This window comes from Mauremys reevesii, linkage group 2 (assembly GCF_016161935.1).
Source record: "Mauremys reevesii isolate NIE-2019 linkage group 2, ASM1616193v1, whole genome shotgun sequence".
Lineage (NCBI taxonomy): Eukaryota > Metazoa > Chordata > Testudines > Geoemydidae > Mauremys > Mauremys reevesii.
The window spans coordinates 237,847,015-237,859,813 of NC_052624.1; the positions used below are offsets into that span (position 1 = coordinate 237,847,015).

The window sequence follows — 12,799 nt, forward strand, 5'->3', positions numbered from 1 at the left end:
GGGACATCTCCATGAAGGTCTCCTGGAAGTACTCCAAAAGCCTTTGCAGAACGTTTCTGGGCAGGGCAGCCTTATTCCATCCTCCATCGTAGGACACTTATACGCCATGCTAGTAGCAAGTAATCTGGTATCATTGCATGACAAAGCATGGCAGTGTATGGTCCCAGTGTTTGCTGGCATTCAAGCAACATCCGTTCTTTATCTTGCTGTGTTAACCTCAGGAGAGTGATATCGTTCATGGTAACCTGGTTGAAATACGGGAATTTAATTAAGGAGACAGAGGTGGCCGGTCCTATGGGGCTGTTTGCCTGTGGCTGAAAAGAAATCCTCCCTGCAGTTAGCCAAGCGGGGGGGTGGGAGGGGGCGAGGGGGGGGAATGGCGCTGAGCTGTTTGTGTTTGGCTAGCAGGGATCTTCCCTGATACCAGCCTTGCGGTGGGGGGAGGGGTAAAGTGATCATCCCAGATAATTGGATTGGGGGTGCGGTTAGTTTGGTTTCTGCTGCTGCACATTAACACAAAAACTGCAGCACTCAATGGGCTTTGCTTGGTATGGGAAAGGAGGGTCCTGCTTTTATGAAGGTTACAGAAGCCGAAAGACAATGGCTTACCATGGCTGCATGCAAGCTGAATTCTGTTGCCTGGCCCTGTGTCTGTGATCTCTAACACCAAAGCTGCAGGCACTCAATATTAAGATGCAAAATGCGAACTTGTACCGAAATCGCATGTGATATGTAAGGTGAATAGTGTTGTTCACCATGAAAGAGTACACACATTGTTCCGTAAAATGTATCTTTTTAAATACTTCTCTCCCTTTTTTACCTCCCACAGCTGCAAATTTTTCAAGCCTCCCTCCTGCGTCCCGAAGGCTATCTCAGATAAGGAGGTGAAAAAAACGCACACGAGATGAAATGTTCTCTGAAATCATGCAATTGACCCACAGCGAAAGAGCTCATTTGAATGAATGGAAGGACACAGTATCACAGTACAGGAAAGCGGCCAACGAACGTGAGGACTGGAGGGACGCTCGAGATGAGAGGTGGCAGCAGGAAGATCAGAGGAGCCAGGATGCAATGCTGCAGCTACTGCGGGATCAAAAGGACTTGCTCCTGAATTTGGTGGAGCTTCAGGAAGGTCAGCAGGATCACAGAGTGCCACTGCAGCCCCTGTATAACGGCCCTCCTGCCTCCCCACGTTCCATAGCCTCCTCACCCAGACACCCAAGAACGTGGGTGGGAGAGGCTCCATGCACCCTGCCACTCCACCCCAGTGGACAGCCCAAGCAAAAGGCTGTTATTCAACAAGTTTTGAAGTGGCCTTTTCCTTCCTTCTCTCCTCCCACACCCCACCCAGGCTACCTTGTCAGTTCTCTCCCTCGTTTTATAATCAATTAATAAAGAATACATGGATTTTAAATGATAGTGACTTTATTTCCTTTGAAAGCAAGCTGTGATCGAAGGGGGGAGGGTGGGTGGCTTACAGGGAATGAGTCAATCAAGGGGGAAGGTTTTCATCAAGGAGAAACAAACAGAACTCTCACACCGTAGCCTGGCCAGTCATGAAACTGGTTTTCAAAGCTTCTCTGATACGCAGCACTTCCTGGTGTGTTCTTCTAACTGCCCTGGTGTCTGGCTGCACGTAATCAGCGGTCAGGCAATTTGCCTCAACCTCCCACCCCACCATAAATATCTCCCCCTTACTCTCACAGAGATTGTGGAGCACACAGCAAGCAGCAATAACAATGGGAATATTGTTGCATCCGACGAAGTGGGTATTCACCCACGAAAGCTAATGCTCCAATACGTCTGTTAGTCTATAATGTGCCACAGGACTCTTTGCTGCTTTTAATGGGAATATTAGTTTGGCTGAGGTCTGAGCGAGTCAGTAAAGTGCACCAGCGACCCTTTAAAACGTCCAAATGCACATTCTACCACAATTCTGCACTTGCTCTGCCTATAGTTCAACTGCTCCTTACTACTGTCCAGGCTGCCTGTGTATGGCTCCATAAGCCATGGCATTAAGGGGTAGGCTGGGTCCCCAAGGATAACTATAGGCATTTCAACATCCCCAATAGTTATTTTCTGGTCTGGGAAGTAAATCTCTTCCTGCAGCCATTTAAACAGAGTAATGTTCCTGAAGACACGAGCTTCATGAACCCTTCCCGGCCATCTCACGTTAATGTTGGTGAAACATCCCTTCTGATCCACCAGTGCTTGCAGCTCCATTGAAAAGTACCACTTGCGGTTTATGTACTGGCTGCCCTGGTGCTCTGGTGCCAAGATAGGGATATGTGTTCCATCTATCACTCCTCAGTTAGGGAACCCCATTGTAGCAAAGCCATCCAGTATGACCTGCATATGTCCCAGAGTCACTATCTTTGGTAGCAGAAGCTCAGTGATTGCTTTGGATACTTGGATCACAGCAGCCCTCACAGTAGATTTGCCCACTCCAAATTGATTCCCGACTGACCGGTAGCTGTCTGGCGTTGCAAGCTTCCACAGGGCTATCGCCACTCGCTTCTCAATAGTGAGGGCTACTCTCATTTTGGGGTCTTTGCACTTCAGGGCAGGGGAAAGCAAGTCACAAAGTTCCATGAAAGTGGCCATACGCATACGAAAGTTTCACAGCCACTGGGAATCGTCCCAGACCTGCAACACTATGCGGTCCCACCAATTTGTGCTTGTTTCCCAGGCCCAGAATCGGCGTTCCACGGCATGAACCTGCCCCATTAACACCATGATCTCCAAAGTGCCGGGGCCCACGGTTTGAAAGAATTACGTGTCCACGTCATCACTCTCGTCGCCACGCTGCCGCCGCCGCCGCCGCCTCCTCCTCGCCTGGTTTTGCAGGTTCTGGTTCAGCATAAACCGCACGATAATGCATGAGGTGTTTACAATGTTCATGGCTGCTGCGTTGAGCTAAGCGGGCTCCATGCTTGCCGTGGTATGGTGTCCACACAGGTAACCCAGGAAAAAAGGCGTGAAACAGTTGTCTGCCATTGCTTTCACAGAGGGAGGGAAGGTGGGGGAGGGGGCCTGATGACATGTACCCAGAACCACCCATGACAATGTTTTTTGCCCCATCAGGCATTGGGATCTCAATCCAGAATTCCAATGGGCAGGGGAGACTGCAATGCTCCGGAAGTCGACATTAGCCTCAGTACTATGGACGCACACCGCCGAATTAATGTGCTTAGCATGCACTTGACTTTATACAATCTGTTTCCAAAAATCGATTTATGTAAAATCGGAGTAATCCCATAGTGTAGACATACCCCAAGTCTGACATCAGTACCAGGCAAACTGGTTGAAACTATAGTAAAGAACAAAATTGTCAGACATATAGATGAAGATAATTTGTTGGGGAAGAATCAACATGGTTTTTGTAAAGGGAACTCATACCCCACCTATCTACTAGAATTCTTTGAGAGGTCAACAAGCATGTGGACATGGGGAACCCAGTGGATATAGTGTACTTAGATTTTCAGAAAGCCTTTGACAAGGTCCCTCACCAAAGGCTCTTAAGCAAAGTAAGCTGCCCATGGGATGAAAGGGAAGGTCCTCTCATGGATTGATAACTGGTTAAAAGATAGGAAACAGTAGGAATAAATGGTCAGTTTTCAGAATGGAGAGAGAAAAATAGTGGTGTCCCACAGGGGTCTGTACGGGGACCAGTACTATTCAACATATTCAAATGATCTGGAAAAAGGGGTAAACAGTGAGGTGGCAAAATCTGCAGATGATACAAAACTACTCAAGATAGTTAAGTCTATAGTTAAGACAGACAGTCAAAGCAGACAGTGAAAAGCTACAAAGGGATGTCACAAAACTAGGTGACCGGGTAACAAAATGGCAGATGAAATTCAGTGCTGATAAATGCAAAGTAATGCACATTGGAAAACATAATCCCAACTATACATATAAAGTGATGGGGTCTAAATTAGTTGTTACCACTCAAGAGAGATCTTGGAGTCATGTGGATAGTTCTCTAAAAACATCCACTCAGTGTGTGGTGGCAGTCAAAAAAGCGAACAGAATGTTGGGAATCATTAGGAAAGGGATAGATAAGACAGAAAATATATTGCCTCTATATAAATCCATAGTACACCTGCATCTTGAATACTGAGTGCAGATGTGGTCGCCCCATCTCAAAAAAAGATATATTGGAATTGGAAAAGGTTCAGAAAAGGGCGACAAAAATGACCAAGAGTATGGAACAACTTCCAAATGAGGAGAGATTAACAAGACTGGGACTTTTCAGCTTGGAAAAGAGACGACTAAGGAGGAATATAATAGAAGTCTATAAAATCATGACTGGTGTGGAGAAAATAAACAAGGAAGTGTAATGTACTCCTTCTCATAACAGAAGAACTAGGGATCCCCAAATGAAATTAATAGACAGCAGGTTTAAAACAAACAAAAGGAAGCATTTATTCATACAACACACAGTTAACCTGTGGAACTCTTTGCCAGAGGATGTTGTGAAGGCCAAGACTACAACAGGGTTCAAAAAAGAACTAGATACATTAATGGAGAACAGATCCATCAATGGCTGTTAGCTAAGATGGGCAGGGATGGTGTCCCTAAGCCTCTGTTTGCCAGAAGCTGGGAATGGATGACAGGGAATGGATCATTTGATGATTACCTGTTCTGCTCATTCCCTCTGGGGCACCTGACATTGTCCACTGTTGGAAGGCAGGATACTGGGCTAGATAGACTTTTGTTCTGACCCAGTATGGCCGTTCTTATGTTCTTAACTCCTTCAGGCGCCCTGACTTTAAAGACACATATAATGTGCAAGAACACACTACTTCATAGTTGGAGATCATGTTACACAGTTTTAAATTCTCAACAACAAAAACATTTTGATCTGTCATGATTTGCTAATGGCAGAGTTCAAAAATATAATAAAAAACTAGAATCTTTCTTTGGCTTCCAAACCATCAGCAAAAGAAAACAATGCAAAAGTGACAGCCCAAAATCTCAACTGAACTTAAAGTAATTGCTCCTACACATTTACTTGGATTGACACAACACATGAAAAGGAAGAAGAAAAAACAGACAAAAAATTGTTTTGCTACTTGCCTAAAAGTATTTTGACAGATAAGAGGCACTGAGCATGACCGGTTAAGGATCATTTTAAATGAGCTACCCATCTAATGTATTAAAGTTTAATACTACTCTCATATTTCATTACAATAAAGCAGTGGAATCATTACACCCCAGCTACTTTACGGATGCATACAGCAAAACATTCAGCACACTCTTTCTAACGCCACAACAAAGTAAACAACTTTTCTCCATCTTATCCAGAGAGACCTGGATTTTCCCTGTTTTTCAGAAGAGATTTGTTCCTCTCCCAAAGCTCTGTTTGGGATAGTTCAACCCCAGCAACAAAGCAAGAATTAAACAGAAAGAAAAGAGCAGTCACCCTTCAAGTTGTTGTCTGAAAATAATTAACTGCTAAACAAACACCACCAAAGAACTGGATTCCAGAATCTCTGCATTATCACATGCTACAAAACAAAGATGTCAATCGCTCCTGCCTCCATGTTTACAACACCCAACTCTTCTCTCCTTGAAGTAAACCATCTAAACTCAACACACCATAAAGAAAGAATTTGTCTGTATTTAAATGTGTTGGATACTGCTAACAGTTTAAAATCAGCATGTTTTTCACTAAAGCCAGACACAAAAAAGTTAAAAACAACAAAACTTAAAATCATATATTGTAAACAAAATTTTATTTAGAACTTTAGATTGAATTAAAAAAATAATTTACTTGTTACTATTTATGCTCTGTTTAATTTTAGTGCTTCTCTGGACAATAAAGTCAGTTTTGTTTTAGTCAATTTCAGTTCTAGAGTTCTGGTTTCAAACACTTGATTTTTGTTAAAATTTAGGAACATCTCTATTGGTCTTAGGTTCTATAAAAGCTTGTTTTTACAAAAAATAAATTTTGGGCTAAATTTAAATGGATACTGTCCATTTAGCCATTTATTAGTTTACTGAGATATTGCTCAGAGACTCAGTGAAACTCAGGCCACTTGTGCAAAGTGTTGTAAAAAATATACAGGAGCTTATTAAATCAAGACATAGGGATCAGCAATAAAAAAAAGTGTGCTCACATAGGCTAGCTATGTCCATGTCTTAATGGTTCTGAATAATTTACGTTTTTAAAACTAAACAACAATCGCCACTAGCCTTTTATCCGGTCATCAGTTGACATCATTAGTTTGTATTACTTAAAAACTGTTAGAACACATTCCAAAAATGTGGCAAACATCAAGCAAATGAATATTTGGCACCGTGAAACAACTCAGATTCTATTACACCATCAGAGTGCAAACTGCTCTTTTTTAACATAACATTTTCCAAATCTATTAGATAAATAGGCATATCAGATGCATCTAATTATACAGCACAAGAAGATACATGGAAAACTTCCTCTATCTCCCTTCCCTCTGGAACCTGGTAATTTGAACGTTTTTTTCTTACATAATTTACACCATATAGGCCAGTGCTTTTCAATCGTTTTTCCATCTGCAGACTCCTAAACAATTTCAAGTGGAGATGCAGACCCCTTTGGAAATCTTGCGCATAGTCTGGGGACTCCTAGGGGTCCACGAACTACAGGTGGAAAATGCTGATATAGGCAATTTGAGTATTTTATAATGCATATAACTTTTATGAATAAGAAACAGTATCTTGCATTTACAGTATCTGCTCTATCTTCAGATTTAGGCCGTCATACCTGGTGTATGTTGTCGGAACCGTTTTTTCTAACCCATTAAGTCAAACTTCAGAGGGAGAAGAATGAGGCTCCAGTGGCAGGCCCCTTGAACCAGACCGCAGGTTCTTTACCTGTTATACAGATCCACAAGCGATTCCTACTTCCAAAAAACTTGAACACCAGCCCGCTACAGGGCAGGTCGATATACCAGCCCAGACGCAAAATTCACTCACTCACCCACCTGACGATGAAATATAGGATTTATTTTATTCCCGAATGAGTTTCATTCGCCCATCACTAACATGCAGCCACCTCTGGCGGGGAGACCGGCCAGGCAGCGTGGGCAGAGCAACAGCCCAGCGCGGCAGTGGAGCGGGCGCGCTTGCCGAGCCCCCGGGGCGAGCCCTGCCAGGCTCGGAGCACCGCGCGCCATGGCTGCGGCGGGGGCTACCCTCTCCCCAGCGCTCGAGGGCCCTACGGGGGGAAGGGCAGGGGCTGCCCGCGACCAGGGTCTCAGTGACCAGCCGGCCCGGCAGGGGGTCACGGTACCGCGACCCTCCCCCCTCGGCGCGCGGGGGCTGCCCATGTTCCGCTGCCCGCCAACAGCCCGCCCCTCGGGGAGGGGGGGGGGGCTCGGCTCCCTCCCTGCGCACAGACTCCGCCCCCCACCCCACCCGCGTGCCCCAAGGGCCGCGGGGACCCCGGCGCCTCCTCACCTGCTCCCCGTCGCGCTCCCTCGCTAAGCCGCCGCCGCCGCCACACCAGCTGCCCCTCCCCCTCCTCGTGCACAGGGAGGCGGGGCTAAGCCCAGGTTCGCGAGGGAAGGGGCGGGGTAACGGTCAGTACCTGTGGGGTTCGGCCCTACAGCGGGTACTGGGGCGGGCGGGCCTAGGCCCGCCCCCCGACTGTTGGCACCGAGTTTGAAAAGCATTAAGACTACAAGTCCCAGCAGGCATTGGGGCCACAAATAGACGGCCGCTCCCGGCAGACACCGCGGCAAACACTGCAGCGCATGCTGGGACCTGCAGACTCTACTCACGGCATTGCGTGGGAGGGCACGTATGCCCCATGCGTCGCATTGTATGCTGGGATTTGTAGTCTTATGGGTTGCTACTAGTGCTGTTTGCTATGCAGACTGTATTGCTGATGCTTGTGCTATCTTGAAGCAGAATCTGACTTCCAGTGTGTACCAGCACAGCCAGGTGTAGCAGCAGGCAGCGCAGTCAATAGACAGCTTGCCATAGGTGTCATAAACAGACAGTAAAGGGTTAAGTTCACCTGACCAGAGGAACCAATAAATGGACAAAATGTTTCAAGAGGAAGAAGGGAATTTCTTCTTTTGTTTAGTCCATTAAGTTCTGTGCCGGAGTAAAAAAGATAAAAAAAATCACCCAGGGTAGTGAGTATTAGAGAAGAAATTAATTAGCTTATGTTTATTTCCTTTTGTAATTTTGTCTTTTTGCATTAGAGGGATAATCAAATTGGGGTTTTTTTTGTGTGTGTGTGTAACTAAGGTTTTGCCCAGGGGAACATCCTCTGTGTTTTGGATCTCTTGTCTGTGAGAGTAGCTTGTATGCTAATCTCTCAGAGGTATTTCTTTTACACCTTTTCCTTAATTAAAAGCCCCTTTTTAAAGAACTGGATTAATTTTTTCCTTGTTTTAAGATCCAAGGGGTTTGGATCGGTGTTTACCAGGAAATTGGTGGGGAAGTCTCTCAAGGTTACCCAGGGAAGGGTTACAGTACTTGGGAGGGAGAGATTTTGGGAGGGAAGACAGAGTTTCCCAAATGACTCATAAACAGCTGTTTTAAACTATTTGGGTGGTGGCAGCAACCAGATCTAAGCTGGTAATTCATTTTAGGGGTTCTTATGCAGGTCCCCACATCTGTACCCTAAAGTTCAGAGGGGGGGTGAAACCTATGACATGGTGGTAGAACTGGGATTCAAAGAAACCAAAAGCCATTAGATTTTGTTTCTGTTCTTGGAGCTGCAAGAGAGATACAGATCTTATCTCTCTTGGGCTGAGGCAGAGAGGATGAGTTTTTCTAAGGGTACGTCTACACTACGGGACTATTCCGAATTTGCATAAACCGGTTTTGTAAAACAGATTGTATAAAATCGAGTGCGCGCGGCCACACTAAACACATTAAATCGGTGGTGTGCGTCCACGGTCCGAGGCTAGCATCGACTTCTGGAGCGTTGCACTGTGGGTAGCTATTCCGTAGCTATCCCATAGTTCCCGCAGCCTCCCCCGCCCCTTGGAATTTCCGGGTTGAGATCCCAGTGCCTGATGGGGCAATAATCATTGTCGCGGGTGGTTCTGGGTAAATGTCGTCAGTCACTCCTTCCTCTGGGAAAGCAACGGCAGACAAGCATTTCGCGCCTTTTTTCGCTGGATTGCCCTGGCAGATGCCATAGCATGGCAATCATGGAGCCTGTTTTGCCTTTTGTGACTGTCACCGTATGTGTACTAGATGCCGCTGACAGAGGCGATTCAGCAGCGCTACACAGCAGCATGCTTTTGCTTTTGCATGACAGCAGAGATGGTTATCAGCCATACTGTACCATCTACCAATCCATAAACTGGTAATAAGATGATCTTGGCTACCAGTCCTTTTGCACTGTTCCATTTGCTGCTGTCATAAGTGCCCCTGGCTGCTCTTAGCCAGGGGCACAAAAGCCAAAATTGGGAATGACTCCCTGAGTCAATCCCTCCTTTTTGGTATCTAAAAATAGAATCAGTCCTGCCTAGAATATGGGCAAGTGTACTAGAGAACCACTGTATCAGAGAACCAGAGAGCACAGCTGCTCTGTGTCAGATCCTGCAGAAATTATGAGCTGTATTCTATTCACATTGGGTGCTCCTGCAACAACCCCACCTGTTGATTCCATTCTTCCCTCAGCTTTCCTGGGCTACTGTAGCATTGTCCCCCCACTTGTGTGATGAAGTAATAAAGAATGCAGGAATAAGACACAGTGACTTGTTAGTGAGATATGAGTGGAAGGCAGCCTCCAGCTGCTATGATAGTCCAGACAGGACAGTAAGGAGTGTGTAGGAGAGGAGCCCAGCATCCCTCTGCTAGTTCAGGGGCACTTGAATCTTTTCTTTACACATGAAGGGTGGGGGCTGATGGAGCTCAGCCCCCTGTTGCTATGACGATGATGGTTATCAGCCATACTGCACCATCTACCAGGAAAAATTAGGACCAGGCGCCCTTGATCGACCTAACAGATGCTGGTCATCATGGTTACCAGTCCTTTTGCACTGCCCCATGTGCCAATAGGCTGATGACGAGGACAGATACCAGTCGTATTGTACCATCAGCCAGCCATAGCGTGGGGGGAGCAAGGATGTTGGTGTTGAGTGCTGCACCATCGCGTCTATCTGCAGCATTCAGTAAAGATAGGGTGACATGTAAAAGAGTCAAGAGAGGATTGTTTTCCCTTTCACTTCTGGGGGTGGGGGGGGGGGGGGTGCGTAAATTGCCGAGCTATGCCCTGACCCACCGCGGACACTGTTTTTGACCCTAGAAGCATTTGGAGCTCAGCCAAGAATGCAAATGCTTTTCAGAGACTGCAGGAACTGTGGGATAGCTTGAGTCCTCCAGTCCATGAGCGTCCATTTGATTCTTTGGCTTTCCGTTACGCTTGTCACGCAGCAGTGCGCTGAGTCCCTGCTATGGCATCTGTCTGGAGATATTTAAAAAATGATTTTGAATTTCGTCTTCTGTAACGGAGCACTGATAGAACAGATTTACCTGCCCTTACAGCGATCACGTCCGCATCGTCCATGCAGGAGCTCTTTCTTTATTTTGATTTTTAACTGCATCACCACCCGTGTTGATCAGAGCTCCACGATGGGCAAACAGGAAATATTCAAAAGTTCGCGGGGCTTTTCCTGTCTACCTGGCCACTGCATCCGAGTTCAGATTGCTGTCCAGAGCGGTCAGTGGTGCACTGTGGGATACCGCCCGGAGGCCAATACCGTCGATCTGCGGCCACACTAACCCCAATCCGATATGGTAATACCGATATTAGCCCTACTCCTCTCGTTAGGGAGGAGTACAGAAACCGGTTTAAAGAGCTCTTTATACCGATATAAAGGGCCTCTTAGTGTGGATGGTTGCGGCGTTAAATCGGTTTTACGCTCCTAAAACCGGTTTAAACGCGTAGTGTAGACCAGGCTTAACAGGGCTTTGTTAGAATAGGTTTCCAGCTGGGCATAGCTGGAGGGTAATTAACTTTGCAAAAGAAAAGTCACAAAACCAGTTTTCTTGTTTCTTTCTTACTCTGAGGAGTCCAGTTACAGTAACAAGGAAATTTACAAGCTGTTTTTTTTCTACCTCTCCAGAATAGCTAAGGTAAACCGGGGGGGAAATGTCAGACAAGGGAAAAAACCTATGCAAAAGGAAATAGAATTAACCAGATTACAGGCTGAGGAAAACCATAAAGAACATGACAGACAAATGGCCAGAGCTAAGGCTGCCCACAAAAGAGCTATGAGGGAAAAAAAGAGAGAGAAAGAGAAGAGAAAGCCAAAGAGGCTGACCACCAGAGAGCTATGGAGATCCAGAAGGAGTCCCAGAAGCATGCACTGAAGTTAGCAAGGATTCAGCAGAATACACCTAACAATCCTCCACGGATGGGAGTGATTATGTCCACAGTATGATAAATCCAATGATATTGCTGAATATTTCCTCACCTTTGAGAGACTGTGCACCCTCCATAGCATTCCTAAAGAACAAAAGATGACCACATTGGTAGCAAAATTGACTGGAAGAGCTCGGAACATATTCAACAAGATGCCTATTGGGGAGGCTTCTGACTATGGTAAATTTAAGGATTTGGTTTTGAAACAATTTCAAGTTACACCTGACACTTACAGAGTCAAATTTAGAATCCTTCAGAGAGGGCTTGGACTAAGTAATGTGGCTTATGCACACCAAATAAAGGATCTGTTAAAGAAATGGGCCGACAGCAGGGGTGTAACTACCTTTGAAAAAATGATTGATTTGATGACTCAGGAACAATTCCTGAATATGACTAAGGATCACATAAAACAGTGCTTATGGAGTAAAAAAATAGACTCCGTAAAAGTCTTGCTTCTTACACTAATCAATACAAACAGTCCCATGCCTCCAGTGAGATGGGAGAAATCAACACAAAACGGGTGGAAGGAGCAGAGAGAAACAACCCAGGTCGCAGTTCAAGCAAAAATCAGAAGGGAAGCCCTCAAACCACATCCTAACACCAGGGGCAGCCCAAGGCCCCACCTTACATCCCAAGGTAAACCCCAAAACCCTTATCATCCCACCAGACCAGTCTCCAGCAACCCACCTCGGCCTGGTGATACCTTAGCAGGGCGATGTTTTAAATGTAATGAACTGGGACATATAAAGGCCCACTTCCCCCAAAACCCCAACTGATTACAGTTCATTACACCACAATCACACCAAAGGTCCCTAGGCCCAGATGCCTCTCAAATACCCTCGGAGTGAAGAGAAACCTTGAGAGTGGGCGGAAAGAAGGTTATCACATGGAGGGATACTGGAGCACAAGTGTCAACTATCCACCAATCCCTAGTGGACCCCAAATTCATCAACCCAGAGGCTCCGGTAACAATTCAACCCTTCATGTCAAACTCTTAAAACTTGCTTACAGCCAAGTTGCCTGTCAAGTACAAGGGCTGGTCAGAAGTGTGGACTTTTGCAGTCTATAATAATTATCCCATCCTCATGCTGCAGGGGGAAGACCATGTGAAGCTAGCCAAAAAGGGTGGGAAAGGTCACCCGCAGCCAGGCTAAGCAAGCTTTCACACCTATCCCTGTTCCTGAGCCTTCCACCAGGGCCCCGTCTGTGTTACCAGAGACCCAAACAAAGGTGGTGGAGCCAGATCTTCTGCCCACAAATGCTACAGCCGTAGTGGATCCAGTCCCAAAACCGACTGGCAAAGCAACCAGCACCAAAACCATTGCCAGCACTGAATACAGCGCTTGCAACCCCGTCCACAACTCCAATGCCAGAGGGCACCAGCAAGCCTGAACTGGCAGAAGCAGAAAATAATCCTAC

At 46.1% G+C, this 12,799-nt stretch overlaps 1 protein-coding gene across 8 annotated transcripts in view; it reads right to left on the reverse strand.

The window, feature by feature from the left end:
- SNX16 (sorting nexin 16) overlaps window positions 1–7,648 on the reverse strand; it is a 41,146-nt gene extending 33,498 nt beyond the window's left edge. For 2 of the 8 annotated variants that reach the window (XR_005595273.1, XM_039528111.1), the window contains exon 1: window positions 7,447–7,648. The gene's annotated coding sequence lies outside the window, so the exon portion shown is untranslated. Of the gene's footprint in view, window positions 1–6,751; window positions 7,185–7,446 lie in introns of those variants that run through there. The other 6 variants (XM_039528106.1, XM_039528107.1, XM_039528105.1 and 3 more) reach the window with 6 other exon arrangements.
- Window positions 7,649–12,799: the final 5,151 nt, after the last annotated feature.